This window comes from Gobio gobio (genome assembly GCF_949357685.1).
Source record: "Gobio gobio genome assembly, chromosome: 5".
Classification (NCBI taxonomy): domain Eukaryota; kingdom Metazoa; phylum Chordata; class Actinopteri; order Cypriniformes; family Gobionidae; genus Gobio; species Gobio gobio.
In genome coordinates, this window is record NC_137101.1 from 40,294,836 (window position 1) to 40,313,706 (window position 18,871).

At 49.1% G+C, this 18,871-nt stretch overlaps 1 protein-coding gene across 1 annotated transcript in view; it reads right to left on the minus strand.

Moving 5' to 3' along the window:
• Positions 1-18,871, minus strand: part of LOC307126511 (uncharacterized protein) — a 965,522-nt gene that overhangs the window by 354,033 nt on the left and 592,618 nt on the right. The window lies entirely within an intron of this gene.

Below are 18,871 nucleotides of genomic sequence, written 5' to 3' on the forward strand. Positions count from 1 at the left end.
CGATGCACGGGCTCGTCCGGGATTTGAACCCGGGACCTCTCGCACCCAAAGCGAGAATCATACCCCTAGACCAACGAGCCAACTCTGAAGGGTTTCCAGCTGCTGCCTGGCTGCAAACATTCCAGTTTGCATGACTTAAAGCACACTCTTTTAATCAGATCTAAAACTAAATGGTAGCCAGTGCAACGTTGCCAGCGAATCAGGAAATACTTTCTCTTTTCTTTGTTGCCATTGGAAATCCCGTTGCAGCACCTGCACACATGCTAGGTATCGGTCTTCGCCGGTGTCTTTGAGAGCAATGGACACATTCTCTCTGATGTCCAGGGGAATTAGCTCAAATGGTAGAGCGCTCACTTAGCATGCGAGAGGTAGAGAGATCGATGCCTACATGCTCCGCTTGGGGTCCTGCCCTTTTACACTCACTTTAAAGGGCACTCCCAAGACGTGCTTTTGAGGATCTATGCTATCGACCTTTTTTTCTGGATGGGCTCCTGCGCACATTCCTGGAAAAAGCAGGTCCCACCGAGATTTGAACTCGGATCGCTGGATTCAGAGTCCAGAGTGCTAACCGTTACACCATGGAACCTTGGCGGATGCTGTTTTTTCTCATGAGCAGCAGAGAGTTAAGTCAATCAGCCTAGAAGCGCAAAACCAAAGATTCAGCAAAGGCTTTGCTTTTTGAGCCCATGTTTGCCCATTTCCGACACGGTTTAAGACAGCCAATTTAACCGGGACGACTGCAGTTGCGCAACACCTCAGTTTTCTCCCACCCCGCCGCAAAAAAGCTTCTAAGATTCCACCGAGATTCAAAGTCCAGAGTGCTAACCATTACACCATGGAACCACCACATCCTGACTGCTGGCTGTCTGAGAGGCAGATAGCGATGAAGCTATGGAGAACCAAGTCGGTTCCTCGATCTCTCTAGGTGGAATTTGGACCATGGACCCCCTCGACCAAAAGCACAAACACATGGTTCTTCTGCCGAAACCCAGGATCACACCAGGGACCTTTAGATCTTCAGTCTAAAGACTTCAGACTCTCCCAACTGAGCTATTTCGACCAGGTCTTGCAAAAGGCTTGCCAGCAGGGATTTCTGTGAGACCAGCCATCACTTGTGAAAGGAGCAGAGGCTTAAGATCCCAGAGAGCAAGACAGTGGCCCGTACGGGGATCGAATCTGTGACCTTAGCGTTATTAGCACCACGCACTAACCAACTGAGCTAACCGGCCTCGCTTCTAAATTTTTTTTTAACCAATTACACAGAAATATACTGCTTGCTCGTGACCCTAATGAGGCTGAAGAGATAAACATCCGATGCACGGGCTCGTCCGGGATTTGAACCCGGGACCTCTCGCACCCAAAGCGAGAATCATACCCCGTAGACCAACGAGCCAACTCTGAAGGGTTTCCAGCTGCTGCCTGACTGCAAACATTCCAGTTTGAATGACTTAAAGCACACTCTTTTAATCAGATCTAAAACTAAATGGTAGCCAGTGCAACGTTGCCAGCGAATCAGGAAATACTTTCTCTTTTCTTTGTTGCCATTGGAAATCCCGTTGCAGCACCTGCACACATGCTAGGTATCGGTCTTCGCCGGTGTCTTTGAGAGCAATGGACACATTCTCTCTGATGTCCAGGGGAATTAGCTCAAATGGTAGAGCGCTCACTTAGCATGCGAGAGGTAGAGAGATCGATGCCTACATGCTCCGCGTGGGGTCCTGCCCTTTTACACTCACTTTAAAGGGCACTCCCAAGACGTGCTTTTGAGGATCTATGCTATCGACCTTTTTTTTTGGATGGGCTCCTGCACACATTCCTGGAAAAAGCAGGTCCCACCGAGATTTGAAATCGGATCGCTGGATTCAGAGTCCAGAGTGCTAACCGTTACACCATGGAACCTTGGCGGATGCTGTTTTTTCTCATGAGCAGCAGAGAGTTAAGTCAATCAGCCTAGAAGCGCAAAACCAAAGATTCAGCAAAGGCTTTGCTTTTTGAGCCCATGTTTGCCCATTTCCGACACGGTTTAAGACAGCCAATTTAACCGGGACGACTGCAGTTGCGCAACACCTCAGTTTTCTCCCACCCCGCCGCAAAAAAGCTTCTAAGGTTCCACCGAGATTCAAAGTCCAGAGTGCTAACCATTACACCATGGAACCACCACATCCTGACTGCTGGCTGTCTGAGAGGCAGATAGCGATGAAGCTATGGAGAACCAAGTCGGTTCCTCGATCTCTCTAGGTGGAATTTGGACCATGGACCCCCTCGACCAAAAGCACAAACACATGGTTCTTCTGCCGAAAACCAGGATCACACCAGGGACCTTTAGATCTTCAGTCTAAAGACTTCAGACTCTCCCAACTGAGCTATTTCGACCAGGTCTTGCAAAAGGCTTGCCAGCAGGGATTTCTGTGAGACCAGCCATCACTTGTGAAAGGAGCAGAGGCTTAAGATCCCAGAGAGCAAGACAGTGGCCCGTACGGGGATCGAATCTGTGACCTTAGCGTTATTAGCACCACGCACTAACCAACTGAGCTAACCGGCCTCGCTTCTAAATTTTTTTTTAACCAATTACACAGAAATATACTGCTTGCTCGTGACCCTAATGAGGCTGAAGAGATAAACATCCGATGCACGGGCTCGTCCGGGATTTGAACCCGGGACCTCTCGCACCCAAAGCGAGAATCATACCCCGTAGACCAACGAGCCAACTCTGAAGGGTTTCCAGCTGCTGCCTGACTGCAAACATTCCAGTTTGAATGACTTAAAGCACACTCTTTTAATCAGATCTAAAACTAAATGGTAGCCAGTGCAACGTTGCCAGCGAATCAGGAAATACTTTCTCTTTTCTTTGTTGCCATTGGAAATCCCGTTGCAGCACCTGCACACATGCTAGGTATCGGTCTTCGCCGGTGTCTTTGAGAGCAATGGACACATTCTCTCTGATGTCCAGGGGAATTAGCTCAAATGGTAGAGCGCTCACTTAGCATGCGAGAGGTAGAGAGATCGATGCCTACATGCTCCGCGTGGGGTCCTGCCCTTTTACACTCACTTTAAAGGGCACTCCCAAGACGTGCTTTTGAGGATCTATGCTATCGACCTTTTTTTTTGGATGGGCTCCTGCACACATTCCTGGAAAAAGCAGGTCCCACCGAGATTTGAAATCGGATCGCTGGATTCAGAGTCCAGAGTGCTAACCGTTACACCATGGAACCTTGGCGGATGCTGTTTTTTCTCATGAGCAGCAGAGAGTTAAGTCAATCAGCCTAGAAGCGCAAAACCAAAGATTCAGCAAAGGCTTTGCTTTTTGAGCCCATGTTTGCCCATTTCCGACACGGTTTAAGACAGCCAATTTAACCGGGACGACTGCAGTTGCGCAACACCTCAGTTTTCTCCCACCCCGCCGCAAAAAAGCTTCTAAGGTTCCACCGAGATTCAAAGTCCAGAGTGCTAACCATTACACCATGGAACCACCACATCCTGACTGCTGGCTGTCTGAGAGGCAGATAGCGATGAAGCTATGGAGAACCAAGTCGGTTCCTCGATCTCTCTAGGTGGAATTTGGACCATGGACCCCCTCGACCAAAAGCACAAACACATGGTTCTTCTGCCGAAACCCAGGATCACACCAGGGACCTTTAGATCTTCAGTCTAAAGACTTCAGACTCTCCCAACTGAGCTATTTCGACCAGGTCTTGCAAAGGCTTGCCAGCAGGGATTTCTGTGAGACCAGCCATCACTTGTGAAAGGAGCAGAGGCTTAAGATCCCAGAGAGCAAGACAGTGGCCCGTACGGGGATCGAATCTGTGACCTTAGCGTTATTAGCACCACGCACTAACCAACTGAGCTAACCGGCCTCGCTTCTAAATGGTTTTTTAACCAATTACACAGAAATATACTGCTTGCCCGTGACCCTAATGAGGCTGAAGAGATAAACATCCGATGCACGGGCTCGTCCGGGATTTGAACCCGGGACCTCTCGCACCCAAAGCGAGAATCATACCCCTAGACCAACGAGCCAACTCTGAAGGGTTTCCAGCTGCTGCCTGGCTGCAAACATTCCAGTTTGCATGACTTAAAGCACACTCTTTTAATCAGATCTAAAACTAAATGGTAGCCAGTGCAACGTTGCCAGCGAATCAGGAAATACTTTCTCTTTTCTTTGTTGCCATTGGAAATCCCGTTGCAGCACCTGCACACATGCTAGGTATCGGTCTTCGCCGGTGTCTTTGAGAGCAATGGACACATTCTCTCTGATGTCCAGGGGAATTAGCTCAAATGGTAGAGCGCTCACTTAGCATGCGAGAGGTAGAGAGATCGATGCCTACATGCTCCGCTTGGGGTCCTGCCCTTTTACACTCACTTTAAAGGGCACTCCCAAGACGTGCTTTTGAGGATCTATGCTATCGACCTTTTTTTCTGGATGGGCTCCTGCGCACATTCCTGGAAAAAGCAGGTCCCACCGAGATTTGAACTCGGATCGCTGGATTCAGAGTCCAGAGTGCTAACCGTTACACCATGGAACCTTGGCGGATGCTGTTTTTTCTCATGAGCAGCAGAGAGTTAAGTCAATCAGCCTAGAAGCGCAAAACCAAAGATTCAGCAAAGGCTTTGCTTTTTGAGCCCATGTTTGCCCATTTCCGACACGGTTTAAGACAGCCAATTTAACCGGGACGACTGCAGTTGCGCAACACCTCAGTTTTCTCCCACCCCGCCGCAAAAAAGCTTCTAAGGTTCCACCGAGATTCAAAGTCCAGAGTGCTAACCATTACACCATGGAACCACCACATCCTGACTGCTGGCTGTCTGAGAGGCAGATAGCGATGAAGCTATGGAGAACCAAGTCGGTTCCTCGATCTCTCTAGGTGGAATTTGGACCATGGACCCCCTCGACCAAAAGCACAAACACATGGTTCTTCTGCCGAAACCCAGGATCACACCAGGGACCTTTAGATCTTCAGTCTAAAGACTTCAGACTCTCCCAACTGAGCTATTTCGACCAGGTCTTGCAAAAGGCTTGCCAGCAGGGATTTCTGTGAGACCAGCCATCACTTGTGAAAGGAGCAGAGGCTTAAGATCCCAGAGAGCAAGACAGTGGCCCGTACGGGGATCGAATCTGTGACCTTAGCGTTATTAGCACCACGCACTAACCAACTGAGCTAACCGGCCTCGGTTCTAATTTTTTTTTTAACCAATTACACAGAAATATACTGCTTGCTCGTGACCCTAATGAGGCTGAAGAGATAAACATCCGATGCACGGGCTCGTCCGGGATTTGAACCCGGGACCTCTCGCACCCAAAGCGAGAATCATACCCCGTAGACCAACGAGCCAACTCTGAAGGGTTTCCAGCTGCTGCCTGACTGCAAACATTCCAGTTTGAATGACTTAAAGCACACTCTTTTAATCAGATCTAAAACTAAATGGTAGCCAGTGCAACGTTGCCAGCGAATCAGGAAATACTTTCTCTTTTCTTTGTTGCCATTGGAAATCCCGTTGCAGCACCTGCACACATGCTAGGTATCGGTCTTCGCCGGTGTCTTTGAGAGCAATGGACACATTCTCTCTGATGTCCAGGGGAATTAGCTCAAATGGTAGAGCGCTCACTTAGCATGCGAGAGGTAGAGAGATCGATGCCTACATGCTCCGCGTGGGGTCCTGCCCTTTTACACTCACTTTAAAGGGCACTCCCAAGACGTGCTTTTGAGGATCTATGCTATCGACCTTTTTTTTTGGATGGGCTCCTGCACACATTCCTGGAAAAAGCAGGTCCCACCGAGATTTGAAATCGGATCGCTGGATTCAGAGTCCAGAGTGCTAACCGTTACACCATGGAACCTTGGCGGATGCTGTTTTTTCTCATGAGCAGCAGAGAGTTAAGTCAATCAGCCTAGAAGCGCAAAACCAAAGATTCAGCAAAGGCTTTGCTTTTTGAGCCCATGTTTGCCCATTTCCGACACGGTTTAAGACAGCCAATTTAACCGGGACGACTGCAGTTGCGCAACACCTCAGTTTTCTCCCACCCCGCCGCAAAAAAGCTTCTAAGGTTCCACCGAGATTCAAAGTCCAGAGTGCTAACCATTACACCATGGAACCACCACATCCTGACTGCTGGCTGTCTGAGAGGCAGATAGCGATGAAGCTATGGAGAACCAAGTCGGTTCCTCGATCTCTCTAGGTGGAATTTGGACCATGGACCCCCTCGACCAAAAGCACAAACACATGGTTCTTCTGCCGAAAACCAGGATCACACCAGGGACCTTTAGATCTTCAGTCTAAAGACTTCAGACTCTCCCAACTGAGCTATTTCGACCAGGTCTTGCAAAAGGCTTGCCAGCAGGGATTTCTGTGAGACCAGCCATCACTTGTGAAAGGAGCAGAGGCTTAAGATCCCAGAGAGCAAGACAGTGGCCCGTACGGGGATCGAATCTGTGACCTTAGCGTTATTAGCACCACGCACTAACCAACTGAGCTAACCGGCCTCGCTTCTAAATTTTTTTTTAACCAATTACACAGAAATATACTGCTTGCTCGTGACCCTAATGAGGCTGAAGAGATAAACATCCGATGCACGGGCTCGTCCGGGATTTGAACCCGGGACCTCTCGCACCCAAAGCGAGAATCATACCCCGTAGACCAACGAGCCAACTCTGAAGGGTTTCCAGCTGCTGCCTGACTGCAAACATTCCAGTTTGAATGACTTAAAGCACACTCTTTTAATCAGATCTAAAACTAAATGGTAGCCAGTGCAACGTTGCCAGCGAATCAGGAAATACTTTCTCTTTTCTTTGTTGCCATTGGAAATCCCGTTGCAGCACCTGCACACATGCTAGGTATCGGTCTTCGCCGGTGTCTTTGAGAGCAATGGACACATTCTCTCTGATGTCCAGGGGAATTAGCTCAAATGGTAGAGCGCTCACTTAGCATGCGAGAGGTAGAGAGATCGATGCCTACATGCTCCGCGTGGGGTCCTGCCCTTTTACACTCACTTTAAAGGGCACTCCCAAGACGTGCTTTTGAGGATCTATGCTATCGACCTTTTTTTTTGGATGGGCTCCTGCACACATTCCTGGAAAAAGCAGGTCCCACCGAGATTTGAAATCGGATCGCTGGATTCAGAGTCCAGAGTGCTAACCGTTACACCATGGAACCTTGGCGGATGCTGTTTTTTCTCATGAGCAGCAGAGAGTTAAGTCAATCAGCCTAGAAGCGCAAAACCAAAGATTCAGCAAAGGCTTTGCTTTTGGAGCCCATGTTTGCCCATTTCCGACACGGTTTAAGACAGCCAATTTAACCGGGACGACTGCAGTTGCGCAACACCTCAGTTTTCTCCCACCCCGCCGCAAAAAAGCTTCTAAGGTTCCACCGAGATTCAAAGTCCAGAGTGTTAACCATTACACCATGGAACCACCACATCCTGACTGCTGGCTGTCTGAGAGGCAGATAGCGATGAAGCTATGGAGAACCAAGTCGGTTCCTCGATCTCTCTAGGTGGAATTTGGACCATGGACCCCCTCGACCAAAAGCACAAACACATGGTTCTTCTGCCGAAACCCAGGATCACACCAGGGACCTTTAGATCTTCAGTCTAAAGACTTCAGACTCTCCCAACTGAGCTATTTCGACCAGGTCTTGCAACAGGCTTGCCAGCAGGGATTTCTGTGAGACCAGCCATCACTTGTGAAAGGAGCAGAGGCTTAAGATCCCAGAGAGCAAGACAGTGGCCCGTACGGGGATCGAATCTGTGACCTTAGCGTTATTAGCACCACGCACTAACCAACTGAGCTAACCGGCCTCGCTTCTAAATGGTTTTTTAACCAATTACACAGAAATATACTGCTTGCCCGTGACCCTAATGAGGCTGAAGAGATAAACATCCGATGCACGGGCTCGTCCGGGATTTGAACCCGGGACCTCTCGCACCCAAAGCGAGAATCATACCCCTAGACCAACGAGCCAACTCTGAAGGGTTTCCAGCTGCTGCCTGGCTGCAAACATTCCAGTTTGCATGACTTAAAGCACACTCTTTTAATCAGATCTAAAACTAAATGGTAGCCAGTGCAACGTTGCCAGCGAATCAGGAAATACTTTCTCTTTTCTTTGTTGCCATTGGAAATCCCGTTGCAGCACCTGCACACATGCTAGGTATCGGTCTTCGCCGGTGTCTTTGAGAGCAATGGACACATTCTCTCTGATGTCCAGGGGAATTAGCTCAAATGGTAGAGCGCTCACTTAGCATGCGAGAGGTAGAGAGATCGATGCCTACATGCTCCGCTTGGGGTCCTGCCCTTTTACACTCACTTTAAAGGGCACTCCCAAGACGTGCTTTTGAGGATCTATGCTATCGACCTTTTTTTCTGGATGGGCTCCTGCGCACATTCCTGGAAAAAGCAGGTCCCACCGAGATTTGAACTCGGATCGCTGGATTCAGAGTCCAGAGTGCTAACCGTTACACCATGGAACCTTGGCGGATGCTGTTTTTTCTCATGAGCAGCAGAGAGTTAAGTCAATCAGCCTAGAAGCGCAAAACCAAAGATTCAGCAAAGGCTTTGCTTTTTGAGCCCATGTTTGCCCATTTCCGACACGGTTTAAGACAGCCAATTTAACCGGGACGACTGCAGTTGCGCAACACCTCAGTTTTCTCCCACCCCGCCGCAAAAAAGCTTCTAAGGTTCCACCGAGATTCAAAGTCCAGAGTGCTAACCATTACACCATGGAACCACCACATCCTGACTGCTGGCTGTCTGAGAGGCAGATAGCGATGAAGCTATGGAGAACCAAGTCGGTTCCTCGATCTCTCTAGGTGGAATTTGGACCATGGACCCCCTCGACCAAAAGCACAAACACATGGTTCTTCTGCCGAAACCCAGGATCACACCAGGGACCTTTAGATCTTCAGTCTAAAGACTTCAGACTCTCCCAACTGAGCTATTTCGACCAGGTCTTGCAAAAGGCTTGCCAGCAGGGATTTCTGTGAGACCAGCCATCACTTGTGAAAGGAGCAGAGGCTTAAGATCCCAGAGAGCAAGACAGTGGCCCGTACGGGGATCGAATCTGTGACCTTAGCGTTATTAGCACCACGCACTAACCAACTGAGCTAACCGGCCTCACTTCTAAATTTTTTTTTAACCAATTACACAGAAATATACTGCTTGCTCGTGACCCTAATGAGGCTGAAGAGATAAACATCCGATGCACGGGCTCGTCCGGGATTTGAACCCGGGACCTCTCGCACCCAAAGCGAGAATCATACCCCTAGACCAACGAGCCAACTCTGAAGGGTTTCCAGCTGCTGCCTGACTGCAAACATTCCAGTTTGAATGACTTAAAGCACACTCTTTTAATCAGATCTAAAACTAAATGGTAGCCAGTGCAACGTTGCCAGCGAATCAGGAAATACTTTCTCTTTTCTTTGTTGCCATTGGAAATCCCGTTGCAGCACCTGCACACATGCTAGGTATCGGTCTTCGCCGGTGTCTTTGAGAGCAATGGACACTTTCTCTCTGATGTCCAGGGGAATTAGCTCAAATGGTAGAGCGCTCACTTAGCATGCGAGAGGTAGAGAGATCGATGCCTACATGCTCCGCGTGGGGTCCTGCCCTTTTACACTCACTTTAAAGGGCAATCCCAAGACGTGCTTTTGAGGATCTATGCTATCGACCTTTTTTTTTGGATGGGCTCCTGCACACATTCCTGGAAAAAGCAGGTCCCACCGAGATTTGAAATCGGATCGCTGGATTCAGAGTCCAGAGTGCTAACCGTTACACCATGGAACCTTGGCGGATGCTGTTTTTTCTCATGAGCAGCAGAGAGTTAAGTCAATCAGCCTAGAAGCGCAAAACCAAAGATTCAGCAAAGGCTTTGCTTTTTGAGCCCATGTTTGCCCATTTCCGACACGGTTTAAGACAGCCAATTTAACCGGGACGACTGCAGTTGCGCAACACCTCAGTTTTCTCCCACCCCGCCGCAAAAAAGCTTCTAAGGTTCCACCGAGATTCAAAGTCCAGAGTGCTAACCATTACACCATGGAACCACCACATCCTGACTGCTGGCTGTCTGAGAGGCAGATAGCGATGAAGCTATGGAGAACCAAGTCGGTTCCTCGATCTCTCTAGGTGGAATTTGGACCATGGACCCCCTCGACCAAAAGCACAAACACATGGTTCTTCTGCCGAAAACCAGGATCACACCAGGGACCTTTAGATCTTCAGTCTAAAGACTTCAGACTCTCCCAACTGAGCTATTTCGACCAGGTCTTGCAAAAGGCTTGCCAGCAGGGATTTCTGTGAGACCAGCCATCACTTGTGAAAGGAGCAGAGGCTTAAGATCCCAGAGAGCAAGTCAGTGGCCCGTACGGGGATCGAATCTGTGACCTTAGCGTTATTAGCACCACGCACTAACCAACTGAGCTAACCGGCCTCGCTTCTAAATGGTTTTTTAACCAATTACACAGAAATATACTGCTTGCCCGTGACCCTAATGAGGCTGAAGAGATAAACATCCGATGCACGGGCTCGTCCGGGATTTGAACCCGGGACCTCTCGCACCCAAAGCGAGAATCATACCCCTAGACCAACGAGCCAACTCTGAAGGGTTTCCAGCTGCTGCCTGGCTGCAAACATTCCAGTTTGCATGACTTAAAGCACACTCTTTTAATCAGATCTAAAACTAAATGGTAGCCAGTGCAACGTTGCCAGCGAATCAGGAAATACTTTCTCTTTTCTTTGTTGCCATTGGAAATCCCGTTGCAGCACCTGCACACATGCTAGGTATCGGTCTTCGCCGGTGTCTTTGAGAGCAATGGACACATTCTCTCTGATGTCCAGGGGAATTAGCTCAAATGGTAGAGCGCTCGCTTAGCATGCGAGAGGTAGAGAGATCGATGCCTACATGCTCCGCGTTGGGTCCTGCCTTTTTACACTCACTTGAAAGGGCACTCCCGAGACGTGCTTTTGAGGATCTATGCTATCAAACTTTTTTTTTTGGATGGGCTCCTGCGCACAGTCCTGGAAAAAGCAGGTCCCACCGAGATTTGAAATCGGATCGCTGGATTCAGAGTCCAGAGTGCTAACCGTTACACAATGGAACCTTGGCGGATGCTGTTTTTTCTCACGAGCAGCAGAGAGTTAAGTCAATCAGCCTAGAAGCGCAAAACCAAAGATTCAGCAAAGGCTTTGCTTTTTGAGCCCATGTTTGCCCATTTCCGACACGGTTTCAGACAGCCAATTTAACCGGGACGACTGCAGTTGCGCAACACCTCAGTTTTCTCCCACCCCGCCGCAAAAAAGCTTCTAAGGTTCCACCGAGATTCAAAGTCCAGAGTGCTAACCATTACACCATGGAACCACCACATCCTGACTGCTGGCTGTCTGAGAGGCAGATAGCGATGAAGCTATGGAGAACCAAGTCGGTTCCTCGATCTCTCTAGGTGGAATTTGGACCATGGACCCCCTCGACCAAAAGCACAAACACATGGTTCTTCTGCCGAAAACCAGGATCACACCAGGGACCTTTAGATCTTCAGTCTAAAGACTTCAGACTCTCCCAACTGAGCTATTTCGACCAGGTCTTGCAAAAGGCTTGCCAGCAGGGATTTCTGTGAGACCAGCCATCACTTGTGAAAGGAGCAGAGGCTTAAGATCCCAGAGAGCAAGTCAGTGGCCCGTACGGGGATCGAATCTGTGACCTTAGCGTTATTAGCACCACGCACTAACCAACTGAGCTAACCGGCCTCGCTTCTAAATGGTTTTTTAACCAATTACACAGAAATATACTGCTTGCCCGTGACCCTAATGAGGCTGAAGAGATAAACATCCGATGCACGGGCTCGTCCGGGATTTGAACCCGGGACCTCTCGCACCCAAAGCGAGAATCATACCCCTAGACCAACGAGCCAACTCTGAAGGGTTTCCAGCTGCTGCCTGGCTGCAAACATTCCAGTTTGCATGACTTAAAGCACACTCTTTTAATCAGATCTAAAACTAAATGGTAGCCAGTGCAACGTTGCCAGCGAATCAGGAAATACTTTCTCTTTTCTTTGTTGCCATTGGAAATCCCGTTGCAGCACCTGCACACATGCTAGGTATCGGTCTTCGCCGGTGTCTTTGAGAGCAATGGACACATTCTCTCTGATGTCCAGGGGAATTAGCTCAAATGGTAGAGCGCTCGCTTAGCATGCGAGAGGTAGAGAGATCGATGCCTACATGCTCCGCGTTGGGTCCTGCCTTTTTACACTCACTTGAAAGGGCACTCCCGAGACGTGCTTTTGAGGATCTATGCTATCAAACTTTTTTTTTTGGATGGGCTCCTGCGCACAGTCCTGGAAAAAGCAGGTCCCACCGAGATTTGAAATCGGATCGCTGGATTCAGAGTCCAGAGTGCTAACCGTTACACAATGGAACCTTGGCGGATGCTGTTTTTTCTCACGAGCAGCAGAGAGTTAAGTCAATCAGCCTAGAAGCGCAAAACCAAAGATTCAGCAAAGGCTTTGCTTTTTGAGCCCATGTTTGCCCATTTCCGACACGGTTTCAGACAGCCAATTTAACCGGGACGACTGCAGTTGCGCAACACCTCAGTTTTCTCCCACCCCGCCGCAAAAAAGCTTCTAAGGTTCCACCGAGATTCAAAGTCCAGAGTGCTAACCATTACACCATGGAACCACCACATCCTGACTGCTGGCTGTCTGAGAGGCAGATAGCGATGAAGCTATGGAGAACCAAGTCGGTTCCTCGATCTCTCTAGGTGGAATTTGGACCATGGACCCCCTCGACCAAAAGCACAAACACATGGTTCTTCTGCCGAAACCCAGGATCACACCAGGGACCTTTAGATCTTCAGTCTAAAGACTTCAGACTCTCCCAACTGAGCTATTTCGACCAGGTCTTGCAAAAGGCTTGCCAGCAGGGATTTCTGTGAGACCAGCCATCACTTGTGAAAGGAGCAGAGGCTTAAGATCCCAGAGAGCAAGACAGTGGCCAGTACGGGGATCGAATCTGTGACCTTAGCGTTATTAGCACCACGCACTAACCAACTGAGCTAACCGGCCTCGCTTCAAATTTTTTTTTTTAACCAATTACACAGAAATATACTGCTTGCTCGTGACCCTAATGAGGCTGAAGAGATAAACATCCGATGCACGGGCTCGTCCGGGATTTGAACCCGGGACCTCTCGCACCCAAAGCGAGAATCATACCCCTAGACCAACGAGCCAACTCTGAAGGGTTTCCAGCTGCTGCCTGACTGCAAACATTCCAGTTTGCATGACTTAAAGCACACTCTTTTAATCAGATCTAAAACTAAATGGTAGCCAGTGCAACGTTGCCAGCGAATCAGGAAATACTTTCTCTTTTCTTTGTTGCCATTGGAAATCCCGTTGCAGCACCTGCACACATGCTAGGTATCGGTCTTCGCCGGTGTCTTTGAGAGCAATGGACACATTCTCTCTGATGTCCAGGGGAATTAGCTCAAATGGTAGAGCGCTCACTTAGCATGCGAGAGGTAGAGAGATCGATGCCTACATGCTCCGCTTGGGGTCCTGCCCTTTTACACTCACTTTAAAGGGCACTCCCAAGACGTGCTTTTGAGGATCTATGCTATCGACCTTTTTTTTTGGATGGGCTCCTGCGCACATTCCTGGAAAAAGCAGGTCCCACCGAGATTTGAACTCGGATCGCTGGATTCAGAGTCCAGAGTGCTAACCGTTACACCATGGAACCTTGGCGGATGCTGTTTTTTCTCATGAGCAGCAGAGAGTTAAGTCAATCAGCCTAGAAGCGCAAAACCAAAGATTCAGCAAAGGCTTTGCTTTTTGAGCCCATGTTTGCCCATTTCCGACACGGTTTAAGACAGCCAATTTAACCGGGACGACTGCAGTTGCGCAACACCTCAGTTTTCTCCCACCCCGCCGCAAAAAAGCTTCTAAGGTTCCACCGAGATTCAAAGTCCAGAGTGCTAACCATTACACCATGGAACCACCACATCCTGACTGCTGGCTGTCTGAGAGGCAGATAGCGATGAAGCTATGGAGAACCAAGTCGGTTCCTCGATCTCTCTAGGTGGAATTTGGACCATGGACCCCCTCGACCAAAAGCACAAACACATGGTTCTTCTGCCGAAAACCAGGATGACACCAGGGACCTTTAGATCTTCAGTCTAAAGACTTCAGACTCTCCCAACTGAGCTATTTCGACCAGGTCTTGCAAAAGGCTTGCCAGCAGGGATTTCTGTGAGACCAGCCATCACTTGTGAAAGGAGCAGAGGCTTAAGATCCCAGAGAGCAAGACAGTGGCCCGTACGGGGATCGAATCTGTGACCTTAGCGTTATTAGCACCACTCACTAACCAACTGAGCTAACCGGCCTCTCTTCTAAATGGTTTTTTAACCAATTACACAGAAATATAGTGCTTGCCCGTGACCCTAATGAGGCTGAAGAGATAAACATCCGATGCACGGGCTCGTCCGGGATTTGAACCCGGGACCTCTCGCACCCAAAGCGAGAATCATTCCCCTAGACCAACGAGCCAACTCTGAAGGATTTCCAGCTGCTGCCTGGCTGCAAACATTCCAGTTTGCATGACTTAAAGCACACTCTTTTAATCAGATCTAAAACTAAATGGTAGCCAGTGCAACGTTGCCAGCGAATCAGGAAATACTTTCTCTTTTCTTTGTTGCCATTGGAAATCCCGTTGCAGCACCTGCACACATGCTAGGTATCGGTCTTCGCCGGTGTCTTTGAGAGCAATGGACACATTCTCACTGATGTCCAGGGGAATTAGCTCAAATGGTAGAGCGCTTGCTTAGCATGCGAGAGGTAGAGAGATCGATGCCTACATGCTCCGCGTGGGGTCCTGCCTTTTTACACTCACTTTAAAGGGCACTCCCGAGATGTGCTTTTGAGGATCTATGCTATCGAACTTTTTTTTTTGGATGGGCTCCTGCGAACATTCCTGGAAAAAGCAGGTCCCACCGAGATTTGAACTCGGATCGCTGGATTCAGAGTCCAGAGTGCTAACCGTTACACCATGGAACCTTGGCGGATGCTGTTTTTTCTCACGAGCATCAGAGAGTTAAGTCAATCAGCCTAGAAGCGCAAAACCAAAGATTCAGCAAAGGCTTTGCTTTTTGAGCCCATGTTTGCCCATTTCCGACACGGTTTCAGACAGCCAATTTAACCGGGACGACTGCAGTTGCGCAACACCTCAGTTTTCTCCCACCCCGCCGCAAAAAAGCTTCTAAGGTTCCACCGAGATTCAAAGTCCAGAGTGCTAACCATTACACCATGGAACCACCACATCCTGACTGCTGGCTGTCTGAGAGGCAGATAGCGATGAAGCTATGGAGAACCAAGTCGGTTCCTCGATCTCTCTAGGTGGAATTTGGACCATGGACCCCCTCGACCAAAAGCACAAACACATGGTTCTTCTGCCGAAACCCAGGATCACACCAGGGACCTTTAGATCTTCAGTCTAAAGACTTCAGACTCTCCCAACTGAGCTATTTCGACCAGGTCTTGCAACAGGCTTGCCAGCAGGGATTTCTGTGAGACCAGCCATCACTTGTGAAAGGAGCAGAGGCTTAAGATCCCAGAGAGCAAGACAGTGGCCCGTACGGGGATCGAATCTGTGACCTTAGCGTTATTAGCACCACTCACTAACCAACTGAGCTAACCGGCCTCGCTTCTAAATGGTTTTTTAACCAATTACACAGAAATATAGTGCTTGCCCGTGACCCTAATGAGGCTGAAGAGATAAACATCCGATGCACGGGCTCGTCCGGGAGTTGAACCCGGGACCTCTCGCACCCAAAGCGAGAATCATACCCCTAGACCAACGAGCCAACTCTGAAGGATTTCCAGCTGCTGCCTGGCTGCAAACATTCCAGTTTGCATGACTTAAAGCACACTCTTTTAATCAGATCTAAAACTAAATGGTAGCCAGTGCAACGTTGCCAGCGAATCAGGAAATACTTTCTCTTTTCTTTGTTGCCATTGGAAATCCCGTTGCAGCACCTGCACACATGCTAGGTATCGGTCTTCGCCGGTGTCTTTGAGAGCAATGGACACATTCTCACTGATGTCCAGGGGAATTAGCTCAAATGGTAGAGCGCTCGCTTAGCATGCGAGAGGTAGAGAGATCGATGCCTACATGCTCCGCGTGGGGTCCTGCCTTTTTACACTCACTTTAAAGGGCACTCCCGAGACGTGCTTTTGAGGATCTATGCTATCAAACTTTTTTTTTTGGATGGGCTCCTGCGCACATTCCTGGAAAAAGTAGGTCCCACCGAGATTTGAACTCGGATCGCTGGATTCAGAGTCCAGAGTGCTAACCGTTACACCATGGAACCTTGGCGGATGCTGTTTTTTCTCACGAGCAGCAGAGAGTTAAGTCAATCAGCCTAGAAGCGCAAAACCAAAGATTCAGCAAAGGCTTTGCTTTTTGAGCCCATGTTTGCCCATTTCCGACACGGTTTCAGACAGCCAATTTAACCCGGGACGACTGCAGTTGCGCAACACCTCAGTTTTCTCCCACCCCGCCGCAAAAAAGCTTCTAAGGTTCAACCGAGATTCAAAGTCCAGAGTGCTAACCATTACACCATGGAACCACCACATCCTGACTGCTGGCTGTCTGAGAGGCAGATAGCGATGAAGCTATGGAGAACCAAGTCGGTTCCTCGATCTCTCTAGGTGGAATTTGGACCATGGACCCCCTCGACCAAAAGCACAAACACATGGTTCTTCTGCCGAAACCCAGGATCACACCAGGGACCTTTAGATCTTCAGTCTAAAGACTTCAGACTCTCCCAACTGAGCTATTTCGACCAGGTCTTGCAAAAGGCTTGCCAGCAGGGATTTCTGTGAGACCAGCCATCACTTGTGAAAGGAGCAGAGGCTTAAGATCCCAGAGAGCAAGACAGTGGCCCGTACGGGGATCGAATCTGTGACCTTAGCGTTTTTAGCACCACGCACTAACCAACTGAGCTAACCGACCTCGCTTCTAAATGGTTTTTTAACCAATTACACAGAAATATACTGCTTGCCCGTGACCCTAATGAGGCTGAAGAGATAAACATCCGATGCACGGGCTCGTCCGGGATTTGAACCCGGGACCTCTCACACCCAAAGCGAGAATCATACCCCTAGACCAACGAGCCAACTCTGAAGGGTTTCCAGCTGCTGCCTGGCTGCAAACATTCCAGTTTGCATGACTTAAAGCACACTCTTTTAATCAGATCTAAAACTAAATGGTGGCCAGTGCAACGTTGCCAGCGAATCAGGAAATACTTTCTCTTTTCTTTGTTGCCATTGGAAATCCCGTTGCAGCACCTGCACACATGCTAGGTATCGGTCTTCGCCGGTGTCTTTGAGAGCAATGGACACATTCTCACTGATGTCCAGGGGAATTAGCTCAAATGGTAGAGCGCTCGCTTAGCATGCGAGAGGTAGAGAGATCGATGCCTACATGCTCCGCGTGGGGTCCTGCCTTTTTACACTCACTTTAAAGGGCACTCCCGAGACGTGCTTTTGAGGATCTATGCTATCAAACTTTTTTTTTTGGATGGGCTCCTGCGCACATTCCTGGAAAAAGCAGGTCCCACCGAGATTTGAACTCGGATCGCTGGATTCAGAGTCCAGAGTGCTAACCGTTACACCATGGAACCTTGGCGGATGCTGTTTTTTCTCACGAGCAGCAGAGAGTTAAGTCAATCAGCCTAGAAGCGCAAAACCAAAGATTCAGCAAAGGCTTTGCTTTTTGAGCCCATGTTTGCCCATTTCCGACACGGTTTCAGACAGCCAATTTAACCCGGGACGACTGCAGTTGCGCAACACCTCAGTTTTCTCCCACCCCGCCGCAAAAAAGCTTCTAAGGTTCAACCGAGATTCAAAGTCCAGAGTGCTAACCATTACACCATGGAACCACCACATCCTGACTGCTGGCTGTCTGAGAGGCAGATAGCGATGAAGCTATGGAGAACCAAGTCGGTTCCTCGATCTCTCTAGGTGGAATTTGGACCATGGACCCCCTCGACCAAAAGCACAAACACATGGTTCTTCTGCCGAAACCCAGGATCACACCAGGGACCTTTAGATCTTCAGTCTAAAGACTTCAGACTCTCCCAACTGAGCTATTTCGACCAGGTCTTGCAACAGGCTTGCCAGCAGGGATTTCTGTGAGACCAGCCATCACTTGTGAAAGGAGCAGAGGCTTAAGATCCCAGAGAGCAAGACAGTGGCCCGTACGGGGATCGAATCTGTGACCTTAGCGTTATTAGCACCACTCACTAACCAACTGAGCTAACCGGCCTCTCTTCTAAATGGTTTTTTAACCAATTACACAGAAATATAGTGCTTGCCCGTGACCCTAATGAGGCTGAAGAGATAAACATCCGATGCACGGGCTCGTCCGGGATTTGAACCCGGGACCTCTCGCACCCAAAGCGAGAATCATTCCCCTAGACCAACGAGCCAACTCTGAAGGATTTCCAGCTGCTGCCTGGCTGCAAACATTCCAGTTTGCATGACTTAAAGCACACTCTTTTAATCAGATCTAAAACTAAATGGTAGCCAGTGCAACGTTGCCAGCGAATCAGGAAATACTTTCTCTTTTCTTTGTTGCCATTGGAAATCCCGTTGCAGCACCTGCACACATGCTAGGTATCGGTCTTCGCCGGTGTCTTTGAGAGCAATGGACACATTCTCACTGATGTCCAGGGGAATTAGCTCAAATGGTAGAGCGCTCGCTTAGCATGCGAGAGGTAGAGAGATCGATGCCTACATGCTCCGCGTGGGGTCCTGCCTTTTTTACATTCACTTTAAAGGGCACTCCCGAGACGTGCTTTTGAGGATTGATGCTATCAAACTTTTTTTTTTGGATGGGCT